This window comes from Peromyscus maniculatus, chromosome 5 (assembly GCF_049852395.1).
Source record: "Peromyscus maniculatus bairdii isolate BWxNUB_F1_BW_parent chromosome 5, HU_Pman_BW_mat_3.1, whole genome shotgun sequence".
NCBI lineage: Eukaryota > Metazoa > Chordata > Mammalia > Rodentia > Cricetidae > Peromyscus > Peromyscus maniculatus.
In genome coordinates this window covers 30091503-30118372 of record NC_134856.1, presented here as the reverse complement: position 1 = coordinate 30118372, position 26870 = coordinate 30091503, and the positions used below count along the sequence as shown (strand labels likewise).

General features: G+C 41.2%; 1 protein-coding gene and 1 pseudogene across 12 annotated transcripts in view; both read left to right on the top strand.

Moving 5' to 3' along the window:
* Nr3c2 (nuclear receptor subfamily 3 group C member 2) overlaps positions 1-26870 on the top strand; it is a 331912-nt gene that overhangs the window by 127316 nt on the left and 177726 nt on the right. The window lies entirely within an intron of this gene.
* On the top strand, positions 868-26870 carry LOC143273297 (large ribosomal subunit protein eL32 pseudogene; annotated as a pseudogene). Its single transcript, XR_013051249.1, has one exon. The product of XR_013051249.1 is annotated as a large ribosomal subunit protein eL32 pseudogene (transcript).

Here is a 26870-nt window from a genome sequence, read left to right as displayed (position 1 = left end):
CCATTCTAGTGCTTTCTTTAGGGCTGGGTTTGTGGACAGGTATTGATTAAATCTGGTTTTATCCTGGAATATTTTGTTTACTCCGCCTATGGTGATTGAGAGTTTTGCTGGGTATAATAGTCTGGGTTGGCATCCGTGGTCTCTTAGTGTCTGCATGAGATTTGTCCATGATCTTCTAGCTTTCATAGTCTCTATTGAGTAGTCTGGTGTTATTCTGATGGGTTTGCCTTTATATGTTACTTGGTCTTTTTCCTTTGCAGCTCTTAATATTTTTTCTTTGTTCTGTGTGTTTAGTGTTTTGATTATTATGTGGCGAGGGGACTTTTTTTTTGGATCCAGCCTATTCGGTATTCTGTAAGCTTCTTGTATCTTCATAGGTATTTCTTTCTTTAGGTTAGAAAAGTTTTCTTCTATGATTTTGTTGAATATATTTTCTGTGCCTTTGAGTTGGTATTCTTCTCCTTCTTCTATCCCTATTGTTCTTAGGTTTGGTCTTTTCATGGTGTCCCAAATTTCCTGGACGTTTTGTGTTATGACTTTTTTGTCTTTAATGTTTTCTTTGACTCACGAATCTATTTTCTCTATCGTGTCTTCAGTGTCAGAGATTCTCTGTTCCATCTCTTGCAATCGGTTGGTTATGCTTGTTTCTGTAGTTCCTGTTCGTTTAGTCAGGATTTCTATTTCCAGCATTCCCTCAGCATGTGTTTTCTTTATTGTCTCAAATTCATCTTTCAGATCTTGGAATGTTTCTTTCATCTGTTTAATTGCTTTTTGTTGGCTTGATTTGATTTCTTCCCATTTTTTGTTTGTTTTTTCTTCCATTTCTTTAAGGGAGTTTTTTTTAATTTCCTCTTTAATGGAGTTTTTCATTTCCTCTTTAAGGAAAGTTTTTATTTCCTCTTTGAAGGAATGTTTTATTTCTTCTTTAAGGGCCTCTATCATCTTCTTAAAGTCATTTTTAGGGTTGATTTCTTCTGTTTCTTCTGTCTTGGTATGTTCAGGTCTTGCAGGTGTAGAATCACTAAGTTCTGATGTTGCCATATAGGTCTTTATGTTGTTGCCTGTATTTTTGCACTGGCGTCTACTCATCTCTTCCTCTGTGCGGTGCAGGTGGTGTCTGTGTCTGAAAGTGCCTCTCTTGTTCTAATTTTTAGTCTTGGTTTAGTAGGGGTTCTTGGTTAAATTGGTGCTATTGGGCTATTTCTTCAGGGGCAGCTGATCTCAGTCGGTGAAGTATATACTTATGATTCTGGTGATATGGTTTGGTGGCTGGGTAGTGCCTTCTTCTGTGTTCCCAGGTCACATTTTGTTCATTTGTCAACTCCTCAGCTGATCTTGTTTCTTCAGACTTCCAACTGTAGGCATCTGAATCCTCTCCCAGATGGGTTTCAGCTGAGCAGGTTAGTCTCACCAACACCTCCAAGTTGTTGGGTTTCACAGGATCAGCAGCTGGGCCCTGGGTTGTCCTCAGACGGAGTGTTCAGATTCGTTCTGATTCCATCCCACGGAGATAGCTTCTTCCCCAGGTGTTTGGGTTAGAGGCGTCCCTGTTCCAAGCTGCGTCTGTTTGTCTCTGTCCCTGGGCCTGTCCACCTCTGCGGGCCGCCGGGCCTGTATGTCCCTGTCAGCTGCCGCTGGGTCTGTCTGCCTCTGCCGGCCGTTAACGGGCCTGTACGTCTCTGCCGGCTGCCTCCGAGCCTGTATGTCCCTGTCGGCCGCCACCGCCGGGCCCATCTACCTCTGCAGGCCGCCGCTGCGGACCTACCTGCATCTGCTTGTCTCCGCCCTGTGGCCTGTCTACCTCTGTGGGCCGCTGCTGGGCCTGAATGTCCCTGTCGGCCGCCTCCGCCACCAGGCCCGTCTACCTCTGCGGGCCGCCGCTGGGCCTCGAAATGTACTTTTCTATAGATACTTTCCTATATGCCATTTTAAAATTACGTTCATTTTTAGTAACATGTTCTTTTAGTTGTTTTGAGAGTAGCAAACAGAGTAACAGATCTCACTAAGGCATTTGTGTGTGTACTTTCTTCTCCATGATCCCTTCCTTGCTTCCCTGTATCAGCTCCTCTTCTCGTTTGCTCCATCTACATTCGCTTCTCTTCTCAATACATGACCACAGTAACTCAAGGGAACAGCACTGATGTAGGAGCAGCAGGAAAGCTGAGGGAGATGGTCAGTCAGGAAGCAGGGAGAGATGAATGGATGTGCTAGCTCGCTCTCTCCGGTTATTCATTCTGGAACCCCAGCTCACAGGCTGGTGTTACCTACATTCAAGGTGGTTCTTCATGCCTCTGTTAAATCTTTCTAGAAGCACCTCACCAAAAGACCCAAAGGTGTGTTTCCACACTGACTCTATACCCTGTCATGTTGCCAGTGAAGACAAACTTTGTAATGCCCCGTCCTGCCTCCCAATAGTTCCCTTCTTCCCACCCTGAATCCTCTCTTCTGCTTTCATATTCTTATTAGCATGTGTTGTTTGTTTATATTAATGGGGAAAATAGCATTTTGAGGCCTTGTGACTCATTTTATTATTTTATTTTGTACAGCTTCCCTGGCGAGAGAGTAATCTGTTGCTCATTTATCTCTTTTTCCCATGAATATATTAATACCTATGATAAGTGGAGTATTGTATTAGTCTGTTATCTGTTGCTATAACAAAATTCTCAATGCTTTGAAGGCTAAAAGCTCAAAATGAAATGGCCCATTTGTATAGGATCTGATGCAGACCTGTGGGGAATGCGATCTTAGTGGGAAGAGAGATCATAGGATAAGATAGGAAGCTAGAGAGTCACTCAGGGGTCTGCTTGCTTAGAGCCATTTGTCGGCCATCTGTTTAGCGGCATCATGGCTGCCCTCCAGCCTCTAGTGAAGCCCAAGATCATCAAAAAGAGGACCAAGAAGTTCATCCGGCACCAGTCAGACCAATATATCAAAGCGAAGCGAAACTGGCGGAAACCCAGAGGTATCGACAACAGGGTGCAGAGAAGATTCAAGGGCCAGATCCTAATGCCTAACATTGGTTACAGAGCAACAAGGAAACCAAGCACATGCTGCCTAGCGGCTTCCAGAAGTTTCTGGTCCACAATGTCAAGGAGCTGGAAGTGCTGCTGATGTGCAACAGATCTTACTGTGCTGAGATTGCTCACAACGTTTCCTCCAAGAACCGAAAAGCCATCATGGAAAGAGCAGCACAGCCGGCCATCAGAGTCACCAATCCCAACGCCAGGCTACGCAGTGAAAAACACGAGTAGATGTCTTGTGTGTGTGCTTTATCTGTGTTTAAATAAAACCAAAAAAAGTGAACAGAAAAAGAGCCATTTGTCAAGAACTAAGGATGCTACACAAGAACTTCCTAATCCCTTTGAGGGCAATATCACTGAAGGAAAGCTCAGAAGACTCGATCTCCTAAAGGTTTTACCATCTTCTAAAACTACCACAATGGGGCTGGGCTTCCAAGTGGGAGATGAGCCACACCCGGATCAGAGGAGGATTGCCATTGAACGTTCATTAGCCACATTCTCTGAGCTTTAGAGTCACGATGTTAAGGGATAAATAAGGAGCCAAATGACTCAGGCTCATACATGGCCTTTCAGCTTATGCCAATGTGAGCTTGGACAATCCCTATTCCTGTTTGAAGGTCCATAAACTGAAAAGGATGATGGGAAGATTTCCAGTCTATTCTTGTTCATAAAAATCCCTCATCTTCCAACCAGGTACATAGTTATCATCTACTACATTTTATAGGATAAGTTTTCAGTGCATAATTGTTAAATAATTTTGGTTGTAAGCACAATGTTTAGCAGGCTGATGTCATTATTATTCTCTATTTAGATATTACTTTCCCAGCATGCAGTAGTTATAAAGGTGATGCTCTCCCTTCTTTTTGTGGCAAGTATCAGTGTTGATTGTGCGGTTTTCTAGAATATATCTATCAGCGTTACGTGCCGATGGGTTTCAAGTGAAAAGTAGACTGACGAGGATCTGTGGCTTTTCTGAATATTTCTAGCATTCAGTTAGGTTTTTTTTTTTTCATTTTTAGGACTTTTCCCCATAGAATAAAAAAGCACAAATTTCAAACTGCAGTTTTCTAATGTGTTTGTATATATTTATGTTCATTATGTTCTAGAAAACATAGACTGACCTCTTGTCTCTAGACATCAGCAGGTGCCAAACGCCAGTCCCTGTGACACCTAGACATGAACCTGTGTCTCTTCTGGTTCTTTTAATTAACCCAATCAATGACAATTTTATTAAATATTTTGTGGTTACATGAGGGACACTGTATCCCCCCACGACTTAGAAGCACCCTGTTGGTGGTCCTGCCCAGCATGTTGAGTACTGCCTTTGTGATTTCTTCTTGCCTTACACCTCATGTCTCCCACCCTCTCTGATTCCTCCCTCAGAGTTCTAACGTCACTTTCTTTTGGAGCATATTCAACTGGATGCCCTTTCCTCTGTGAAGCAGAGCTTGGGTTTATACTAGCTCCTTTCCCATGCTCAGACTTCCAAAAAACAGTATCCTTCAGGACTGCCATCCTGAGAACACACATCTGTTGTCATCTCTTGCCCCCTCAGTCTTTTGGTCTCACTGGTCCCCAGAAGCTTTGCTCTGGTTGTCCCCATAGAGGTAGCACTGTCTCCATGGCATCTTATATGTTGCCATTTAAACCTGAGCCTTTGTGAAGATCCATTCATAGTCGACTGTATGGATTACATATAAAGACATTCATGAAGTGCAATTTCTTGTGACTTACAAATAAGGTAATGTGAATCATGGTCCTGCAGACATCTATCATGGTCTCTGAAGTCCTCGTCTGATCCTTGCTGCTGGCCAAGCGAGTTTGATCTCCCTGTGCGTCTGGACAGTTGTGCCAGGAATTATTAGCTCCAATAATGAAAACAGCATCAAGAGCGACTGATGGACGTCTTTGGTCATTGCTGCAGCACCTGGTGCTGTAGTGAGTTAGAACTGCAGTTGTCAAAAACAGCAGATTCAAGAGAGAATTCTGTAGAAAACACCTTAAAATTTGGAAACGTTCCTTCAAAGATAATTGTCATTTTCTTAGCCAAGTTTTACCCTTTGCATTTTTTGCCTAATCTAATTAGGCAAAATACAATTATTAACTTTCATTTTTTTTGGTGCTTAAACATGATGTTTCTTCTCAGGAAGAGAGAAATAACAAAAAATTCAATTTAAAAACTCTAAACTGTCATAAAATTATTCATGTTAATATCCCTCTTATACTAAATGAATACATTGGGATACAAATTAAGGAAATAGAGCTAATGTGGCTTTTTTTTAAAGCTGTCTCATTTAATCCATTAATCTATTAAAAGAGGGACTTGGTTGCAAACAACTATTATTTCTTAGCAATGAGCTTATCCTTTCAACATTTTCTTACCTTGTTTGATAAGAATTTAGGTATATTTCTGTGATTCATTATTAATGTTGTGTAGCATATCCATGGTATATCATTATACATTAACTATGTAGGATTCATTTGGAAACCATCTGTTAGAGATCACTGGCAAATAGAAATTATTCTCATTAATGTTCCTTACTTGAAATCTTTAAGATTATCCTTCCTAATTTACAACTGAGAAGTTTAAAATGAATATTATTGCATTTGCAAAAAAAGAATTCAAACTTCAATGCATTGTATCCATTACGTTTCAGAATTGTTGTGTTATGAAAATGAAGTTATGATTTACTAAGCCAGGAAAAATATCTAGTTTCTATTTTTAGTATTTTGAACTTCAGGCTGTTGGAAGAAAGGACTTGACAGACAGATTCAGGGGCAGTATTTTGATTTACATGCTTGAGAAAAATAACGAGTTGGAGACGATGAGCTACGTATGAAGTTGCTCCATGAGTAGAGCACTTGCTTAGCACGGGCAAGCCTGCCGTTGGATCCCCGGTGATTCATAAAACAGGTGTGGTGATGAGTGCCATAATCCTAGCGCCCAGCAGGCAGAGGCAGAAGGGTCAAAAGTTCATGGTCATCCTCAGCATGTAGAGAGTTTGAGGGCCAGTCCATAAAGGAATGTAAGGCATGCACAGTAGTGTGTAAGCAGAACCTGAGTTGATCCTCAAATAAGATTTTGCTTCTTGCTTCTTTACTAGGTAATTACGTGACTTGTTTTAATTGCTTTGTTGAAAATGTAGGTAAGGTTGCCTAGAACACTGTGTAGTGTGAAACAGAAAAATCCAATTCATGGATTTCTGGAACAATCCATGAGCTGTAAAGCGTTCTGCAGACAGCAAGGAGGCAGCCCGACAGCGGACATTGCGGGCCAGATGGCAGCCATGCGCTATTTTGTTTTTAAAATAGAATCAACTTTTATCCTTCTCAAGTCTAGGGCAGAGTCCTTCCCATGATGCCCTTGCTCCCAGGAGCCTCTTTTCTAAGAACTAGGAGAGCAGCTGCTTATTCAAAGTATATCAAAGCAGCTGGAGCAGGACACACAGAGCCTGTAACTTCCACAGGGTTTCACATCATTCACACTCCTGAGGAATGGTCACCTGTGTGAGTAGGAGTAAGACTTTTCCATTTCTAAGTTCCCAAACTTGCCCACAAAAGCCCCACCCTCCCTCAGTCTGCTCAGTCAGGGGCTGTAATCACCAGCAGTAGTCCATGCTGGCCTCAAACTCAGGATCTCCCTGTGCCCACCGCCTACATCGCTGGAACTACAGGCATGGGCTATCTTGCCCAGAAAAAGAACTTCATGTGAATGAACCACAAAAGACTAATTTAAAAGTTTGCCCCAAACAGCGTCTTCTGCATTTTGGAGGTTTTCATAGGAGTTTCTTAAGGTGTGCTTTTGGGGGGAAGTAGGGGTGTTGAGGCTGGGGGAAGGAGGGGTTGGCACTGTGGCCTGAGCTGTGTGTCCACCTTCCCATGTGGACAGGCCCAGGAAATGGAACACAGCTGACAGAAACCGTCCCCTCAGGTCAGGACCTGCTGGGAAATCCACTTCTTCTGCCTCTGAAAGCTGGCTTTGACTGATGCTGCTTCATTTTGTCCCTGGCTTTCACAGAAGACTGCTCTACATGGAGAACAGTGGAGGAGAGAGAAGTTTGTATTCCTTCTTGGATCCAAAGGATATATGATCTAAAATAAAAACAGCTCATTTGGTAAAATTCTTCACATGCTAGCCTGAGTTGGAGCCCTAGAACCCATGTAAAAATGCTGGGTGCAGCAGCAGACAATTGTAATCTCAGCACTGGAGAGAAAGGCAGATCCCTGGAACCCCTGCCAGCAGCTAGCCAAAATGATGAGTTCCAGGATCAGTGAGACCTGCCCAAAAATAAGGTGAATGGTATCCAAGGTTTAGCACTGGCCTACACATGTACACAAGGAATTCCCAGACATGAATCCCCCACCACGTGAACACACTCACACATCCATGTACACTTACACATAAAAATAGAAAAAAATGAAGCTAAAGTGTAACTTAGATAGGCCATGACAAACTTCCTCCTTCCCTTTCTCAGTGCATGTGTAATGGAACTTTCTGGCATCTAAAGTACCTTGCTGATATTTTCCCATTATTTTGCAAATGAGGACATTTTTTATTATCAATTCATTGCCACTCAAGAATTATGGATGTGGAAAAGTATATAGAAAACTAGCTATAGATTGTGTGCTTTTTAACAGTAACAGAGAAGCAGGAAATCTTTGAGTTATGTAAGTCAGTGGTTGCAAGCCTGTCTGTGCCCCTCTGCTGGGTGATAACTAGACTATGCGCCTTATTGTACTCCGGTCATACGGGCACTGACAGTGGGAGCAAGCAGAGACTCAAAAGGAGGTGCAGCCTGCAGAAAACACTCTGATGATACCTTGCTATCTGCTCTGAGACATCCACATCAATCATTTGATCATTTTGTCATATTTCAGTGTAATTTGCTGTTAATGATTTTTAAATTAGCTGTGCCTTTTCTATAAAAGGAAACCAAAGAGCAGCTAGTTCCTTCTTATTGTGTGCTATTCCTTTATTTGGTTAAAAGCCAATACCTTCCGATTAACTGGCAATCTCCCTTGTCGCTTCCCAAGGGGGTTGTGTTGCTCTGTTGTTTACCATAGGTAGCTGTTGTGTTCTACAACTTCAGGTGAATGAGATCACAGTGTCATGCTCTTTCACTTAGCGCTGTATTTTAAATATTTAATTATGTTGTGTATAACTTTCCCTTATGGCATAATATTCATTGCCTGAACATGCGGCTCTGTGTCCTTCCCTGTTCATGAGCAGCTTCTTGAATGAGCATCTACAAGTCTTTCTGTGCTCAGCATTTCGTTTTCTTGAATCAGTACCTTTGAGGGTGATTGTTGTCATATCTCAGGACACACATACATTAAGACTTAGAAGTGAAACACCTGTTGTCCCACCAACAGTGACATCCTTTTTCACCATCTCCTCATCAATGCCTACCGTTGCCCACCTTTTTCATTTTAGCCAGGTGTAGTGTGTGACTTTGAAATCTGTAGGTATATTTTAGAGAGTTCTGTGGTCAATCTGAGTGCTTTGGATTATTCTAGGTTATTTATATATTTTATGACACTTTAAATTACAAAATAGGCATACTTTCCAAACTTATGAAGACTCTTTCTTCATTGTTTTGTGTGAAGAAATTTAGTGATTAAAGACCATAGAGGCTCCAGATAAGAGACAAGGGGGAGAGGGACCGAGATGTAGGAATGAGCCTTGCTCAAGTTAATGTAGAAATATATGCTTTAGTAGGTTTTTGTCCGTCAGCAAAGGCAAGCAATCATTGATTCATTAATTTGCAAACCATTTTATTGTAATTGTCTAATAGCATTGTTTAGTAGTGCTCTATGTCAATCTACATGTGCATTCTATGTTTTTCAACATGGAATCTGCTAGCAACATTTAAGCTTCAGATTCCTGAATGTGGCTGTGCAACTTGGTGCCTGAGGTACAAGATTCTACTGTTTGTCCATGGCTAGTGGATACTGACCAATGTCTAGATTTTACTGTTTGTGTATGGCTGGTGGATAACTTGTTGAATAGTTTGTCTAAATACACATATAAAAGTATCACCTACTGCTTGGTTACATTGTAAAACAATTTTAAAAGTCTTTATTATTATATGCTGAGATGCCCAAGCTCAGAAGTAGTCATTGTCTTTCAGTTTCAATGAAATACTTCATATATGGTATTTTAAACACAAATTTGCAGTATTTTAAAGTTAAGTCTTACAGGTATATCCAGTCTGCAGATCATGGCTCACATGGAAGCCACAATAGCTATAAATATGGACCAATACAAAATCACACACATATATAAAATGTTGAGGGTTCGTTATCTGTGTTTCTAACCTGATTGTGTGGTTCTGTACCACAGTGTCGGAATGCTGGACACACCTCGAAGGCTCGGAGTATTTGGGGAGGTAGCAGCTATCCTGGTGCCGTTCAGCTAACTAGCTGTTTCCGTGTTAAAATGACGAGCAGCTGCTGAGCCCTCCTGTCTAGCGCAGGAGGACGCTTTCTCAGGTGCCCCCTTGTGACAGCTCGCATGCTCCTGTTCTCCTTGGTGAAACCAGCAGTGTGCAGCTTGGAATCAGGAAGGCAGCAGATCATTAAAAACGACCATTTTCCTTCTGAATGAAGTCATTTCACTTCTGTGATTAGGTGATCTCAGAATGAAGAGGGAAAATGCCAATCAGATGGCACTCTTGCCTATGACTAAGCGTAATGGGACAAAATAAAATACTGTTTCTGTTTTTTCCAATCTAGAATGTTTTGTAGATCATAAGGAATCGCTGTGAATATTGCTTTTTTGGGTCAGTTCCCAGAAATGTGGGGCCATCTTAAATGATACTGGAGCACAGACGAGTAAATTGACATTGGGAATTAATTCCTTTCATCCTTTAAAATACAGTTTAAAATTATAGATGCTATGGAATAAAAACACATTTCTGTCATTGATTCAAAGAGGACAAAGTCCAGTCAGATACCTAGTGGCCCTCCTCAGGTCCTCTGTCCGCCCCTTTCTGTCCTGGTCACTGCATTGGTCACCTGTTCTTAACACTTGCAGTGAAGCAGCTGAGAGGAGAGCTTGGCTTGGTCTCACAGTTTCGGGACTTTAATCCCAGTCACTGGACCCCATTGCTTCTGAGCCCATAGAGCAGCATACTGCAGATCTGTCCACCCATGGAGGAGAGTGCTCATCGCCGTGGAAGACCAGTGATGGGTGTGTGTCTGTGTCTGTGTTCTTGCCCTGAAGCCTGAGAACACAGGGGTTATGAGAACAGGGGTCTCAGCCTGGGCTGTTGGTTGATCTATGGAATTACTCAAAACAGCATTTTTTCTTACTCTTACATTTCAGTATTTCTAAATACTGAGTTCCAGGAAAAAATAATCTTTAAATATATCTTATTGTAAAGAAAAATTTTGATTTTGTGGAATGTCTAAATGGAGACAAAACTTGAAGATTTTCCCCCTCTTCCCTAGTTTTTATTTTTGTGGGTATATTGAAATTGATATCCTACATATTTCTTTTTTTCTCAGTAATATGAGAATGATTCTTTTGTCACCATTTGGTTAATGATGTTAAGCAATATTTTTTCTAATATCAATGAACTTTGAGCTAGAATGAAAATACAAGGATTATAATAATATCTTGAAGTTTATACCACTTCAAGTTGCTATTATTTTTGAGAAGTATTTTTATATGTAATGGATTTTACCAATGGCTCATGTTCTGATGATATTATGTATGAGTGTATATTAGTTTATAGCTGTTAGAAACGGGTATACAACTTTTCTTATTGTAACTATAAATTAATTTCTTTAAACAATCAAAAACCAAAAAACAATGGCTAGCCTTGCCTCATGCCATGCGTTCATTCAGAGGCTCAGGATCAACATATATTCTCATGTTCTGTGCTTATGGCTGTGTCTGCTTCCCTGCTCCATCATAGCCTGGGCGCCCCCGGGGAGGGAGGATGTTTTGCGTTTCTGAAAAGTATACAAGACGGTGAGGTGTAAGAGGTTGTTTGCCAACGGTTATTTTTCTGTAGACTTTAACCTATCATATCATAATGATTGCTGGTAGCTTGCCCAGTTCCTGGCAACAGCCCTGAGTAGTTGAGAGAACTTTGACAGTAGTAATTGGGACATTGTCAAAATGTCAGTTGTTTTATTCATTAAAGGTTTTATTAAATCTTCCTATTTCCCTTATCTCCCGTTGTGAAGCCACAACCCTAGAGAAGCCGTACACACTGGCCTGCAACCTGAAGTGACCACCGTGTGCTCTAACCTTGCTCAGGTGGCAGCTGGGAAGAACAGCATGCTTGTGTTGTTTTCTATGAATTTCAACTATAGACATCATGCAAGTATTGTATAAAGTATTATAAATGATGTTTGATTCCTTTTGGTGGTATGTGTTATATATAGTAATAATGATTTTTTATTTTTATTGAAAATAGATTCTTCTCTCATATAATACATACTTACCAGTTTCCTCTTCCTCCTCTCCTCCCAACTTCTCCCGACCGAGTATCTCCTCCAGATCCACCCCCCTCCATTTCCTATTCAGAAAGGAGCAGGCTTCCAGGAGACAACAGATAAACAGACAAAACAAGATACAGTAAGACAAGGCAAAAGACCTCTTATCAAGGCTGGACAAAACAACGCAATAGGAGTAAAGAGTCCCAAGAGCAGGCAAAGAGTTAGAAACACACCCCCTCCCACTGTTAGGAGTCCCACAAGAACACCAAACTAACAGCCATAATGAATATAGTAATAATGATTTTAGCAATATTAATATGACATTTTGTATTTTGCTTCTTAAAATGCCATCATATAAAGCAAAACATGCCCTGCTCATTTCACTTACAGAATTCTGAGAAGTAAATCAGAGCCAACATAATGATTTCCTGGAGTACCAGGACAGGAGCTGATCCAGTCTCAAGTGACTGAGCTCCATGACCGGCTGTACCCGGAGGCCATGGCCATGGTGTTCAGTAAAGACCATAAGAAAGTGGCAAATTGAAAAGATAAACACTTAAATGCTAAATGTGACATAAAGTATATTAAAGAAAACTAAACTAAGGCAAGTTCAGATTTTAAAAATGCATTTGTTACTCCACTGAAAGTGGAATTAAGAGCCAGTGAATCTGTAGCACTTGTTCATTGGCAAAATTATTTTAAAGATATGAAATTAAAGTAACTGAAGATAGCCAGACAGTGGTGGCACACGCCTTTAATCCCAGCACTTGAGAGGCACAGGCAGGCAGATCTTGGTGAATTTGAGGTCAGCCTGGTATAAAGAGCTAGTTCTAAGACACCTAGGGCTACACAAAGAAACCCTCTCTCAAAAAAGAAAAAAATTTAAAGTAACTGAAAATCACATATTGAGATGAAAGGCAAAGGAAAAAAGGTGAGCTGCGTGTAAACACTGGTAAGACTTGAACAGGCACTAAGGTTTGCACACAAGAGTCAGACTTCATTGACTCATGCTCAGTAGCATTTTGACATATTAATAACAACAGGAAAAAGATATAAATCCCCAAAGTAATATCAATAAAATTTTTAAATGCTATGTAAAGCAGTCTTCTAAAAGATGTTTCACTTTTAACCTTCTAAAATTTATGCATAATTACGTTTGGAAAATATCACATTAAAAAAGTAAACAGGCTGTTTTCCGTAAGTTTTTTGCTACATAGAAAACGACAAATTCTTCCCATAAATGTCTAAGTGGTAAAGACATTCTTAAGGAGCTGGAGAGATGGCTCAGAGGTTAAGAGAACTTATGGCTCTTTCAGATGGCCCAAATTTAGTTTCCAGTACCCATATGGTGGCTCAAAACCACCTGTAACTCCAGTTCCAGATTCCCCAGGCACCAGAGCACCAGCATGGTGTGTGTATATATATATATATATACAGGTACATACTCATACATAAAAATAAAAAAAAATTAAAGTCATTCTTAGAATAGTTAGAAAAAACAATTCTAAGTATAGGCTAACCTTAGGTTAACAATTACTAAAGGTTAAATAAACTCAAAATGAAAAAAAACATGGATTTTGGTATTTAAATAATATGGATTATTTATTTTAAATGCATATGGAATAAAGAGAAGATGCATGCATTGTCTATGTGATAAAAGTGCTAATTTACTTGATATGTGTAAGGAGATGTACAGAAGGCAGGTGTGTATGCAGTGATATGTAGAAGGAAACAAGAAAATATAGAGGGCTGGAGGGATAGCTCAGCCGTTAAAGGCTAGGCTCACAACCAAAAATATAAGAAAATATAGAGATTTGTTTTTCAAGATGGAGTTTCCCTGTGTAGCCCGGGCTATCCTGGAATCTACTCTGTAGACCTCAATTAATAAGTGTATAAGTATAAGTGTATAAGTATAGAAGTTTTTAAAAACATTGGGTTACTCATTCCAGTCAAAAAACTGAAAATATTTTGCAAATACAGGAAAGAGACAATGGTCAACCCCTCTTTAAACTCAAGAATCTCAAAGTATTCCGAATATTGTGCTTTAACAATGCAGGCTCTGGAGTCGTCCCAGAAGCCAGGACTAACTAGAAGCCAGGAGTGGGCTCTCAGGCATCTAGAGCTGGTGTTTAGGACATGGATATGTGGTAGGTTCACATGTGGAAGCTGTTAGGCAATTATTTGCATTCAGAGAATGTTGACCATTTTATGTATGCATACCCTCAAGCCCAGGAAGACATAGAGATTTAGACTTGTTTATATATATACATATACATATATATGTGTGTGTGTATATGTGTATATATATGTATGTATGTATATGAGAAGTTTTATTAAGTTGTTTTTCACTGGGGTCTGGTGGTAAGTGGTGATAATTATTTTGGCTGCTAGGTTGGTCATTTATGGCCACATAATAAATTACCTCCAAATCTCAGTGGCTCAAAACATTATTGCATATTTCTGTGGCTGAGGAATCTGACAGCATTTACCTGGGCTTTGTTCTTTGGGATCCTGTAGAGGTTGAATTGTGTCCTTTCCCCATCCCTCAGACTCATATGTTTTGATTCCCAGGACCCCAGCATGCCACTCATGAGGAGATATTGTCTTAAATAGATATTGCTAAGCTGAAATGAAGCTTTTCATCCAATATGGATGAAAAGCCTTCATCCAATATGGCTGGATGAAGGAAACGCCACATGAAGGTATACAGAAGAGATCTTCAAAAGACAGGAAAAGAGACCCCAAACCAACTGTGCTAATACTCTGACCTCGGAACTCTGAGAGCCTACTCTGTGACATGAGCAACTTCATAGGCCATATTTTGGTAGCCTTAAAAGATTAGCACAGGATCCAGGCAGGCTGCAGAGCACCGAGCTTCCGGGAAGGTTGTGTCTCCAGCCATGTTCACCTGGTGGTTGACAGAGTCAGGTCTCTCTATGGGTTGCAAGCCCAGGCCTCTGCCCTCGGAAGTGCTGAGGGTCGCTTGCATGTGGCATGGCCATACCTTTTGTAAAAACAAGTAAGTTGTGAAGAAGAAGATCCAGAGGTTGCATTCTCGCACATTTTAACATTTGTTGTCAAACAGAAATTGAGGCATCCCCTCACTTCCCTGTTTTCTATTGGTTAGAAGTGAGTCTTTCTGGCCAGCCCCAAAACTCATTAACTTATTTTTTGTTGTTGTTTACGGCCTGCTTAGTCTAAGATATCTTCTTATAGCAGCCTGACCTGAATGACACTGTTTTCTTTATGGTTGCTTGTGAGTCATTTTGCTATTCACTTTTACAATTCGGTTATGAAATTCTTAAGTAGCATGCTATAGTTCAAACTTTTTCCTATGAAAAATATCAAATATGTAGAATGTCAAGGGAAATATATAATGCACTCAACATTAAGATCTAGCAATTACTGACTGTCATTTATATTATCTTTAGTTTTTGCTACATTCTTAAAATTATTTCTAACACAGAACTTTTGTAAGACATTTATTATGTGTGCATGTTTGTGTCTCTTGAGTGTATACATGAGCGGAGTAGCCTGCAGAACCAGAAGAAGGCTGGAGCTGAAGTTTCAGGTGGTTGTGAGCTACCTGGTGGGTGCTGGGAGCTTAGTTCCTCCAGAAAAGCAACAAGTACTTGTAACCCTGAGCTACCTTTCCAGCCTCCAAATTTTACACACATAATGATCATGACCTTTCCTTCTTTTAAAATGCATATTTTGCCAATATTATCAATAGTAACACTTAGTGAAACTAACAATTAATTGTACACCCAATCCATATTTAAGTATCTTTGATTATCTCAAACAAAAATCTGTATAGTTTACTTACTAAAGCCAGGGTCTAGACAAAAACTAAATATATCCCACCCAGCTCCTCTGTCTTAGACATTTCCTTTGGCTTGTTAGCTCCTTCCAGTCACTCTCATTTCTGTGTCCTGTGTTTCAGCTTGCTAAGGATTGGCCCCTCTTTTCCATGTATGTTTCTATTTAGGAGTTAAGAATCACCCCCTGAGCCTTGGACATGCTAAGCACATGCTCTGCTGAGCCTATCTAGGAACCTATTTCAGATGGACACCGGTGGTTTTTTTTTTTTTCTTTGTTTTCTTCTCTGTAAACATCCATTCAGCACTAAAAGGTTATTTATTCACACCAGAAGGCTGCACTGGAAGCCCGTGCAGTGCAGAAGGCATCAGACAGCTGGAGTGGAGAGCCCTGCACCGATGGATGTGGGATGGCTGACTCTTCTCCCAGCCCACCCCTGCGCCCAGCCATCTCCCCAGCTGAACTCCTTCCTGACTTTCACACGGAGTGAATTAACACTTTGTAAATCATACCTGGTTAAGTAAGACTGGAGGACACAGTCTAAAAAGAAAGAAGGGAGCAGGCACACTGACTGAGAAAAAGCCAAACATCGGTGCCGGACTGAAATCCCCCAGCCTTTCATGTGCCCCAGAGTAACTGGCTGATGGCCAGCAGCTGTGTGCTCAGTGCAGGGGTGAGGACAAGCTGGCCTAGGGGACACTCTGGCATTTGTGCCACCAGCCAAACTCATCCTACGTCTACCAGGGTGACAGCTCCATGTGGGCAGACTGTCCAATTTGTTGGCCCCATGTGGACAGCAGTGCCGGCACCTAGGCAGACTGGATTAATATTGATGGAGTGAGTCAAACGTGTGAGCTTTGAGCTCCTGCTTTATGCTGGCAGTGCTTTGCATTTCTGTATCACTAGATCCTTGCAAGGGTGAATATGACAGTCACCATCTTCCTTAGAAAGACACTGAGCTACAGAGCACTGGAGTCAGTCTGGAGTTATTCAAAACATGAATCAGCAAACTCTGGGGTCCACATCCTTGTACAGTGATGTTAATGGAGCTCACAGTAGCCATGCATAATGAGAGTCAGCTTTTTTTCGGTATTATTTACAGGCTACATTTTATGGAAGTGATTGTATGGAAAACATTCTTTTTTTTTGTTCCCTTTATGGAGATTGTAGCCAATGTGCTCCTGCGGTTTATCATAAAGCTAATGAACCACATATATTTTAGAAATAAAACTTCAAGCTCCTCTCCAAGGTTATAACTGTTGCAATGTTCAGAATTTAGTTGTTACTTTAATTTTTTGTTTAAATCTGAGACCAAGAACTTCTGCATGATAGATTCCATTTATACTTGTTATTCTGTTCATGTAATATTGTTTGGGTTGAGGTGAATTTATACTTTTCCCATTGATGAATATTTATAGAACACACTCAAAGATCTGAATGAAATATTATATGACTGGGCTTTGTTAAACCTCATGGTGAATGAAAATGAAAACAGTATAGTCCCTGATTGCTTTATCAAATAGTCTTATTTTAATGGTGTTTGCTGTTAAAGAATTTGAATTTTTTTTAAGTATAATAATCTTATAGGAAAACTTTGACAGTCCAAGGTAGCAATTCCACATCAGCCCACTGATTGTGTTCAATAAAGCGTTCTTCCAAAAATAAACGAGTGTGCTGTCATTGTGTTTTAAACATCAAGCTAATTTTGGTTAATTATATAAATCTAAAAGCCATGGGCAAGGCAGCAATTCCATCTTCCACGATGGTGATCAGAATGATTGTGAGACAGCTTGCTGAATGATGCACATCAGACTAATAACCTGAGAGCATTGTGCTCAAAAGGACAGTGGCTGGCAGCGCATCAGATAGGAAGCCTTCCCAGGGCTCTAATAAGGGGCTTGGGAAAGCTTGCAAAAGAGGGTACTAAGTTAGAAACAGTAGTAACTGCTCTGACCAGAATTCAAAAACATGAGAAGAAAAACAAGTGGTTGCCATGCCTCGCTGATAATTCTCTACAAAATAAGGGAATGCCAGGGTGAGCAGCCCCATGGGGGAGCAGTCCTGCACTTATTCCTTACCTCTAGTTCTTGTTTCAATAAAATGAGAGCTGTAAAATGTGGGTCTTTCATTTAAAATAGTGGAAATTAGTATTCTACCACTAACAAACAGGAAACACAGGCACAGAATAAGAATGTGGTCCATCAGCAGAGTCTAGAGATGCTAACGACTCTCATTCAGAAAAGAACGGGCACTCTTTTTGTACATGATTGTGAAGGCATAATAGGCAGAATTATGTTTTGAGGTCTTTGCTGTTATTGAGTTTAATTGGTGCACTTATGTTGATGTCTATAAAACAAGAGATTGAGTTTATTAAAATGCTGTTTTGATTGCACTTAGATTTCTTCAACCCTGCATTCTATTCTATGTCTAAAACCCACTTATGTAACTGGTGAGAAAGCTTTATAGTTGAAATTGCATTGTTTGCTGATCTAGTTCATCTGATCTGTGCTTGGCTCTTAAGTTTACTCAAGAAATATGGACATGTCTCTGTCATTGACTGAGCCATGAGTGAATGAGTGTGATCAGGTACTATTGCTTAATGGAATACCCCCTTTTTTTTCACAAATGCTTGTTTTCAGTAATGATAGGTTTCTTGTGTATATATAATTATGTGTGCTGTACACTTGGCTTGCCCTGAACCACCATTGTAGATCAAGCACACCTTCCCAGGCGTCTCCCCTTAGCCCAGCACCCCGCCCCCTAACACTTCCAGTTTAATGTGTTGCTTGCAAAATAAAAAATGCATAAAAGATTTTGTTTTAATTCTCCTTTTAAAATACTCTATGAAATTATTCTTTGAATAAAAGGATCACGTGAATAAATTCTATTTTAAAATGTAGGTACTTTGCAGTACTACTACATGTATGAAATATATGTATATATTGTATATACTTATTGGATAGTTTTTCTTGTATTAGTTATAAGCTTTCTTTAATTTTAGACAAAAAGAGAGGAAATGTGGTAGTATCGTGTTCCCCAAAATATTGTGTACTCTAATAAATTTATTTCTTGTGAGACCCTGACAGATGTCTCACAAGAAATTGTTAGCATTTTAAGAAAACAGAGCTGGCTGAGGGGGGGAAGGTCCTTCTATCACATCACCACCTGGGAAGGACAGTGAAGCATCTGTGGCATGCTGCACTGAGAGAGCTGGTATCCTTATGTAAGAAGACATTCTAGCTTACAGGTGAACAAGGGGTCTAAGATTCTGTATTCAAAAGACATTCTAATAAGGCCCTTGCTGGCCTTCAGTTACCTCTTCAGTATGCTATAATCCAGAAAAGTTCTAGAGGAAAAACTCCCAAAGCGCCTTCATTCACACCAGGAGACAGAAGCTCCACACACAAATCCTTATAATGGCATCCAGAAAAGATGGCAGAGAGACCATGGTTCTAAATGGACAAAGCCAAGCTTACAGCCCCTGCTATTGCTTGTCCTGCTGCTAGGAGGCGCTGTAGTTTCCGAGAGGAATCATTCCCGGGATCAGATTATGTGATACATTTAGAGGTCTTAGGCCCTCAACACTTAAGGTCAGCCCATGTGGATGGTCTTCCTGTCTCCTTGAAGGCCAGAGGGTTTTTACTGTGGCTTGAGGTTTCAATGCCACAGCCCAGTGGGAGGCTCGCTCGAGTATCGCACCTCACTCAGTGTAAGTCAAAGTTGAGCGAGCCCAGAACCCTTTACCTCCCTATGGATAAAAAGGCTGTAAACCTGAGAGCCTCCTGGTGACAATCCTGAAAATAAATAGCCTGAATGCATGTGTTCCTGACTCAAGAGAGAAAAGCAAGGTCAGCGATGTGGCTCAAGAACACTCGGACTCCTCAAAGCACCTACATTGCAGCTCACAACCAACCGTGACTCCAGGGGATCCAGCAACCTGCTCTGTAATCTAAAGGCACCTCCACACACACTGATTCACATGGACACACGAAAATAATGCCAAAAGAAAGAGAAGAAAATCGGAGAGGGAGGAAAGAAGGATTCTCAGAGATGAGATTAATGATGGTGGGCGTTACCGCACTTGGAGTCAGTGCTCACACTGGACTCTACCCTACAGCTGAGCAGTCAGGTCCTTCCTTCCTGTGGCTCACTCATTGAGGCATTCATGCCAGCAACACATGTATTGGGTATTAATATTAATTTATTGCAGTCATAAAGATTAAAACCGCAACCCTTTACTCTTCAGGAATTGATAGGCATATGGGGGTGCACGCGTGCGTGGGAAGTAAGCGGTAGGGTGTGTCTGTCCTGCCCTCCCAGTGGCCCATGAGTGCCTCTCCTCCTGCTGTTACCCCACAACTCACCGCAGCCTGGCTTTCCACAGGAGATGGTGTAGAAGATAAAAGGCCAGGAAGTGTTTCCTGAGGTGAAGGTACTGGAATAGTGCAGAGGTCACTCCCATGGGTGGAGCAGGGTTGCTGCGCAGCTCCTCATCAGTCATCTCCGTCATGGAAGTTAATATTCTTTGAGTTGCTTTGAGATTTTTTTTATATCTACATGGTTTTTAGTTCATGTTTTAATTGTGTGTTCATATGATGTATGGGTGTAAGCATGCCGTGGTGCCACGTGGAGGTCAGAGAACAACCTTGGCTGTCAGCCATCACCTTTCACCTTGTTTGAGACAGCATCTCGTTTACCACTGCAGAGCCCGGCTACCTGGCCCACAGGCTTCCAGGGTTTGCTTGTGTCTGCACCCCATGCTGCGAACACTGGGGTTACAGACATGCACACACCACCATACCTGGCTTTATATGGGTTGCGGGAATTTGAACTCGGTCCTCATGCTCAAGGCAAATGATGGATCAACTGAGCTATCTCCCTCATCACTTCCTTTGAATTTCTATCCAACTATTACTCAATGTCAAATAATGATTTTCCAGAAACTGATGGACTCCATTATAAACTAATGAACTAAGTTATTGTGTAAGCAGAAATCATAAATTAACCAAGAATTGAATTATAGAGTGCTGGTTTTTATTGTATAAATTGCATAAAATGTGGAGCTTTTCCTAGGAGATCCTGAAAGTGGAGAGAAAAATTAGACGTGCCTTTTGCCAGTGGAGTTAAAAGAGATAGCTGAGATGGTTAAGTGTAGAGCCAGGCCGTATGGAAAGCAGGAGGCTAAAATGCCTCCAGTGTCCCCCAGTCACTCAGATTCCACAGCAGTGCCTGCGGCATCCAGGGGGATCCGCCGAGAGCTGCTGGGTTTGGTGCCCTCCTGTGTTTCTGTTACTGTGGGTTCTTCAGAACCTGTCTACTGGCACTTGAGGACGGCTGTAAATCCTCAGTATGGTGGCTGTGGCAGAGGGGACGCTGAACCGTGGGGCTGGCATGTGTGGTGCTGGTACCTGACTTGTCCCTTCAGTTCCGATACAACAGCTGGTTTGTGGCGTCATGCTCCTGAGCGAGGCTGCTGGTTTGGGTTTATTTTATTATTTCTTATTTGCTGTTCTTGATTTTCACGTTTCTTAAGATGCTGCTTCTTGCCCTTAGAGTTAGTCATTTTGCTTTGAAGTGTTACATGTTTGCCTTTGCACCACAGACGGTTGTAAATGGCGCTTCCTTGTGGTTTACCAGATAGACCTTTTTTCTCCTCAGCTCTATTTCCTTTCTGACTTCATCTCACTTCACTGTTGCCTTTCTTCTGTATAGTCCCAGCACGGTCCTTCAGCTCTGTCTGACCAGTCCGGCTCTCCCAGTTAGAGGTGCACTGCCCTGTGCCCTCCTCATCCATCTTAGGTCATTTCCCACGGCCTTCTTATCTGCTCTTGTGTTGTAGTTGGTGTTGGTTATTCTCACCTGTGTTTGTCACCAGGCTTGGCATTGTTTCAGAGCGTTGTTGACAAGCCAGCCACAGGTGATACTCTGCTGTCTCCTTGGCTGGTGTGCCGTGTGCAAACACAGGTTTAATGTGTCCCTTTTCTGCCTGTTACTGCTGTGGTCCTCCATATTTTGATAATACAACTGGTTCAATGAAGATTTAAAAACTGTTTGGCTCCTTGGCTTTTAGCTCTACTGTAAGCATTGCAGCTCGGATGGAAAGGGATCCTGTCAGTCGAGAGCCAAGGAATACCACAAGTCATCGTAAGTGTAACAGCTTACAGCCCTGCTGCAGGGAAAGGCTTCCCCAATGTAACAATTCGGCTTGCTAGAGAAAGGTTTCCCCAGCGAAAGTGATACAGTCTTGCTCTGATCTGCTCCTCCCAGGCTCTGTCTCTGCTCCAGCGAAAGAGGGTCTCACCCAAACTTCATTCAAGAGATTATTGGGAGGGAAGAATCCAGAAGAGTGGCTGCCTCTGTCTGGGTGAAAAAGGGGAGCAGCAGCAAACTCAACAGGCTCAGGGCTTACATAGGGCTTCTTAGGGGCAGAGTTTTTCCAGGGAGAAAATTTTCAGTGTGGGAATTGGTCAGATTTCAGTCCCTTGAGCTTGGACAAGCTCAGATTGGCTAGATTTCATGCTCCGGCATTGGCTGGTTTTCTGCTCAGGGATTGGCTGGTTCTCCTGCTCAGGATTGGTTGGTTCTCCTGCTCAGGATTAGTTGGTTCTCCTGCTCAGGGATTGGCTGGCTCTCCTGATCAGGAATTGGTTAGTTTCATGCTCAGTTGGTGAGGGGCAGACTTGCCTCTGGTTTTAGGGCCAAAAGTATGTTTCTTTCATTGGCCCTTTTTAACCTTTTGGCTCTAATTTCAGGACCAGGGTATATTTCTTTCACCGGCTCTGATTCTAGGGCCAAAGTGTGTTTCTTTGGCACTGGTTTCAGGGTCAGGGTGTGTTTCTTTAGTTCTGGGCTAAAATGTTTCTTTCACTGGCTCCGGTAGGTTTCTCTGGCTGGCCCTTTACCCTACACCTGATGCCGTGCTCCTACACTGTGGGCATTTTAAGCTTGCCTGTGGTATTTACTCTGAACAGATTTCCTTTTAATGTTCCTAGTGCATAGAATGGCTTTATTTTTAATTGTTGTTTAAGCTCACCACGTAGTAAATAGACAATGGAAAAGAAATATTAAGAAAAAAATCATGAAAACTTCAGATGTTAACATCTGACCACTACTGCACAGCCAGTCCTGGAACCTCTGCTTCCAAATGAGTTGGTTTCTTACATTTTATGTCCATGGCATTATTCCTGCATGTTTCCTAACATGCATAAATATTTCGTGTGGTGACTTACATGTGCTATTATGTATTTAGCCATGTTTGTCTCTTTATGAGTTCCCTGGCATGGCTGATTATTTCCCACAGTATTCAGGGCATTGCCTTTTGGAGGACGGAGAGGTGGTTGTTGTTTAACGTTTGCTGAACTGAATTGATGATCTGATAAATGCAGAAAATGAAAATTCAGAGAAGTTGATATTGAGCCAGATGTTCTCACAAGGAAAAAGAAACAAACTCAGAACAAAAACTCGACATGAAGAAGAGAAAGCACAAAGTAGGTGTACCTCAGAAAACAGATTTTGTGTTTTTAAGCTTTTAAAAAATACCTAATGAGAATGTAAATGCTTGGTAATTGGATTTTCTTAATGTAAGAAGTATAAAATGTAAGCAAAACTCTTGACTGTCTGAAATTATACACATATCCTCATTCTGGTTTTCTTTAGTATAAGATACATCATTGTACTAGTAACCAGTACAGTAGAATGTTCCCAATGATGTCTGAGTGAGTTGAAACTTTCATTGTAGTTGGCTACGGTTCACTTATCTCAGCATTCGCTACACATATTAGTTTCTTTAGGGGAGTTAGAATGCCCTTCCTCGCCCCTCACCACTTCCCTCCCAGCTCCTGTGGCTAATCAGCTAGCACCCTAGACTGCTTCTTTGGTAGAGGCATTGGCCAGAACAGGGGTATAAGGAAAAGCAGGGGTGACGTCAAGTCTGTGACAACTTAGGAAAACTGGGAGGAGGAACCAATGAAGTACCAGAAAAATAAAACAAAGGACACGACAGAGGCTGAGGGACATATCAGACATGGCTACAGCAGGTGCCTACACCTCTCTCCAAGTCGCAGAAATAGCCTAAGACTCGATTTTGCTTTTGGTCCGATGCTTGTTCCAGCTAAACATCATTGCTTCTCTCAAACAAACTTTAACACTCAAAATTTAGCGTAAAGTGTCTAGGGAGATTGCTCAGTGGCTATAGTGCTTGTGCTGTAAGCATGGGAACCTGGATTCAGACCATAGTGCCGTGTAGAAGTGTCTGTAACCCCAGGTGTGTGAGACAGATACATCCCCCCAGTCTAGCTTAAATGGCAAGCTTTAGGATCCTGACTCAAAATGGTAAGATAGAGAGCAATTGATAAAGATACCCAACTTCAACCAGTGACCCTGACACTTGCATGCAGGGGCAAGCACACTTGCACACACAAATGTGCATATACATATACACCACACACACACAGCACATATACCTTCTTTTTTTTTTAAGAATAACGTATCCCTGAGGCAGTAGCCCAGATGGTAGAGTTGCATAGCATGCGTTAAACATTAGGTTCTCTCTCAGTACCCTGTAAAGCAGGGTGGTGGCTCTCACCTGTAATCCCAGCACTAGAGAGGTAAAACCAGGAACATAAGAAACTCAAGATCATATTTGACTACATACAGAAAGTTCAGAGCTAGCCTGAGACACATAAGAACCTGTCCTGGAAAACTAACATAATAGAGAAATCAGCACGCATATTAACCTGTTCCTTTTATCTTTATGAGATTGCACACATCATGTATGAGTGTTCCTCCTGGGAGTGATGCGTGCTCTAAATCAGGATTAATTTTATTCCTAATATGCTAAGGCAGGTGACTGTGACTGCCCTGTCCCGTCTTTGTTATTTCTGGGTATTGTCTGCACTTGACATTCCTTTTGGTAGTGCTCACAGCTTGCTTTCCATTTAATCCTTCCAGGTCACTGTTTATAAACTGAAAAACTGCAGAACAAGCCATTTTTATTTCTCAAGGGAAATAAGATTCTATTAACTGATGTAGCTATCAAAAAGTGCACTTCAGGGAAAAAATTGAGGATACATTATACTTTAAAATTTCTTCGGACAATTGTTGAAAACTAGATTTTTTTTTCCTCCCGTAGGAACTTAGTGAAAATCAGTTAATGGTTGGGTTTATCTACTGTGATGAGGGTTACATTTTTTGGTAGTAAAGAGATTGGAAGCCAGCTAAAGTGATACTTTGTGGGATGGGGTGTAGAAATACAGGGTATACTTCATTTTAGCCAGTTAAAGTCTGCCTTCTGCATCAAGGACACCTGGTGCCCTCTGTGAATTTGTTATCACACGTGTTACTTTTTTAAAAAAAAAGATTTGTGACAAGAATTGCTAACCGGTCTTATTAATTAAAAAAAAAAAAAAACCCAGAGCCAGATATTGGGGTGAAAACTGGAAGATCAGAGGAACAGAACAAGCCAGCCACAAGTTCTTACCACTAGGAAATCCTCAGCCCTGGAGAGCTACTTCCTGTGTACTCATACCTTATATATCTTTCTGTGCCCTGCCATCTTTCTTCCTCTCTCTGCCCAGCTACATCTCTTCCTCTTTCCACTCAGCTGTATCACTTCCTGTGTGTCTGTACAGACCTCCAGACCTCTATGGTTAATTAGTGATAGGATTAAAGGCATTTGCCACCACACCTGGCTCTGTTCCCAGTGTGACCTTGAACTCACAGAGATTGGGATGAATCTCTGCCTCCTGAATGCTAGGATTAAAGGCATGTGCCTGACCTCTATGTTTAATATAGTGGTTGATTTTGTCCTCTGATCCCCAGGCAAGCTTTATTTGTTAGAGCACAAATAAAATATCACCACAAAGATTTATTTTGTTATTAATGTATGTGTGTGCATGTTTTATACCACATGCATGCCTGATGCCCAAGGAGATGATGAGCCTCTGTGTGGGAGCTGGGAATCAAACCCAGGTCCTTGCAAGAACAAGATGTACTTTCTGATTAGACTATGAACTTGAAGACCAGATATTTGACTTTGTGCATATTTTATTTTTGAATCTCTAGTCATGAATTTTTTGTGTCTTGTTCTTTTTAAAAAAGCTAATACAACCATTCTATTCAACAATTAATGAAATTACAAAACATTTACACTTAAAACTACAAGGGAATTAAATATTAGGAACATATTATGTACTTATGAACTGAAAGTTCATGTGTGGGAAACGTGGTTTGTATTTCACCCTTATTAGTGACCTAGAATGGAGCATCTCTACTGTGTGTTGACTGGCACAGAAATCTGTCATCTTTCCTGAGAAATCTCTCAAGGATCATCTAAACGCTAACCTTCCTATGCTTTCAGGTATAGAACTGAGGTACAGAAGGTCACATAATTTGACTGAGGTCACACAACCAATGAACAAGCACAGTAACAATCATAAATTTATGGCTTCTACCCCAATAATGTTAGTAAATGATTGTCCATCATATTCCTATACTCTTAGAGAGCTGGTGGGTTACATTGTACAAATTGAACTTGCAAAGAAGTTTGCCTTTAAACAAATTGACAAGGTCTCGTGTATCCCAGGCTATTTTGAAATTTGCTATGTAGTTGAGGGAAGCCTTGAACTGATGATCCTCAAGATTCCACCTCCCTTGACTTACAGACATAAAAGGCATATTCTTGATAGTTAAGGTTCTTTCACTAGAGAAAGGCAGTTAAAGATGGTGCTTATCTGCTCCCCACCAAGCTGTTAAGTCATGTGTTATTTTGCCTTACAGTTACTGACTTCTGAGAATTTCTCACCAGCTTGTTAGTATGGAAATTACCTATTCCACAAATCAAGAAGTCAGTCTCAATTTTTATTTTCTTTTTGACAGTATTTGAACTGAAACTTCAATGGTTTCAGTGTAGAACACAAGAGTGGGTATACTAGTTAATCTTTTCCTTGCTGCGGCAAACTTCATGGCAAAAGCAACGTCAACAAGGAAGGGTTTATTGTGGCTTGCAGCGTGAGGGAACAGTCCATCGTGGCAGGGAAGGCCTGGAGCCAGGAGAGTGAGAAAGTGCATCAAAGTCTGTCTTCAGTCAGGAAGCAGAGAGAGATGAATGTGTCCGTTTACGCTCTCCTTCTTCAGTTCAGTTTCCCAGCCATGGAAAGGTGGCACCCACTTTAAGGACAGTTTTCCAACCTCAGTTAACCCAACATAGAAGCTCCCTCACAGGCATTCCCAGGGGTTTGTCTGCTAGGAAATTCTAGGCCCTGGCAGTTGACATTGACAGTCAGAATTCACCATCATCGAGAGCATGAGTCATAGTTTAAAAACTTTTTCTCTTCATTAGAAGGTGAAATACGGCACTCTACCTGTGAACTATCTGGAGCGCTGTTACTGCTGTTTTCTGAGTCAGTCTTACTACTTAGGCCAGGGTTGCCTTAGACTCTGAATCTTCTTTTCCTTAAAGCTGGGATTTCAGGCATGAGCCACCAAGCCATTAATGTTTTAACTTAAAAGAAAACCAATGTGTATCTCCCCAAAGTTTCTTAGGAATTTTCTGATGAAGTAAGAAGGAAAGTTAAACTTTTT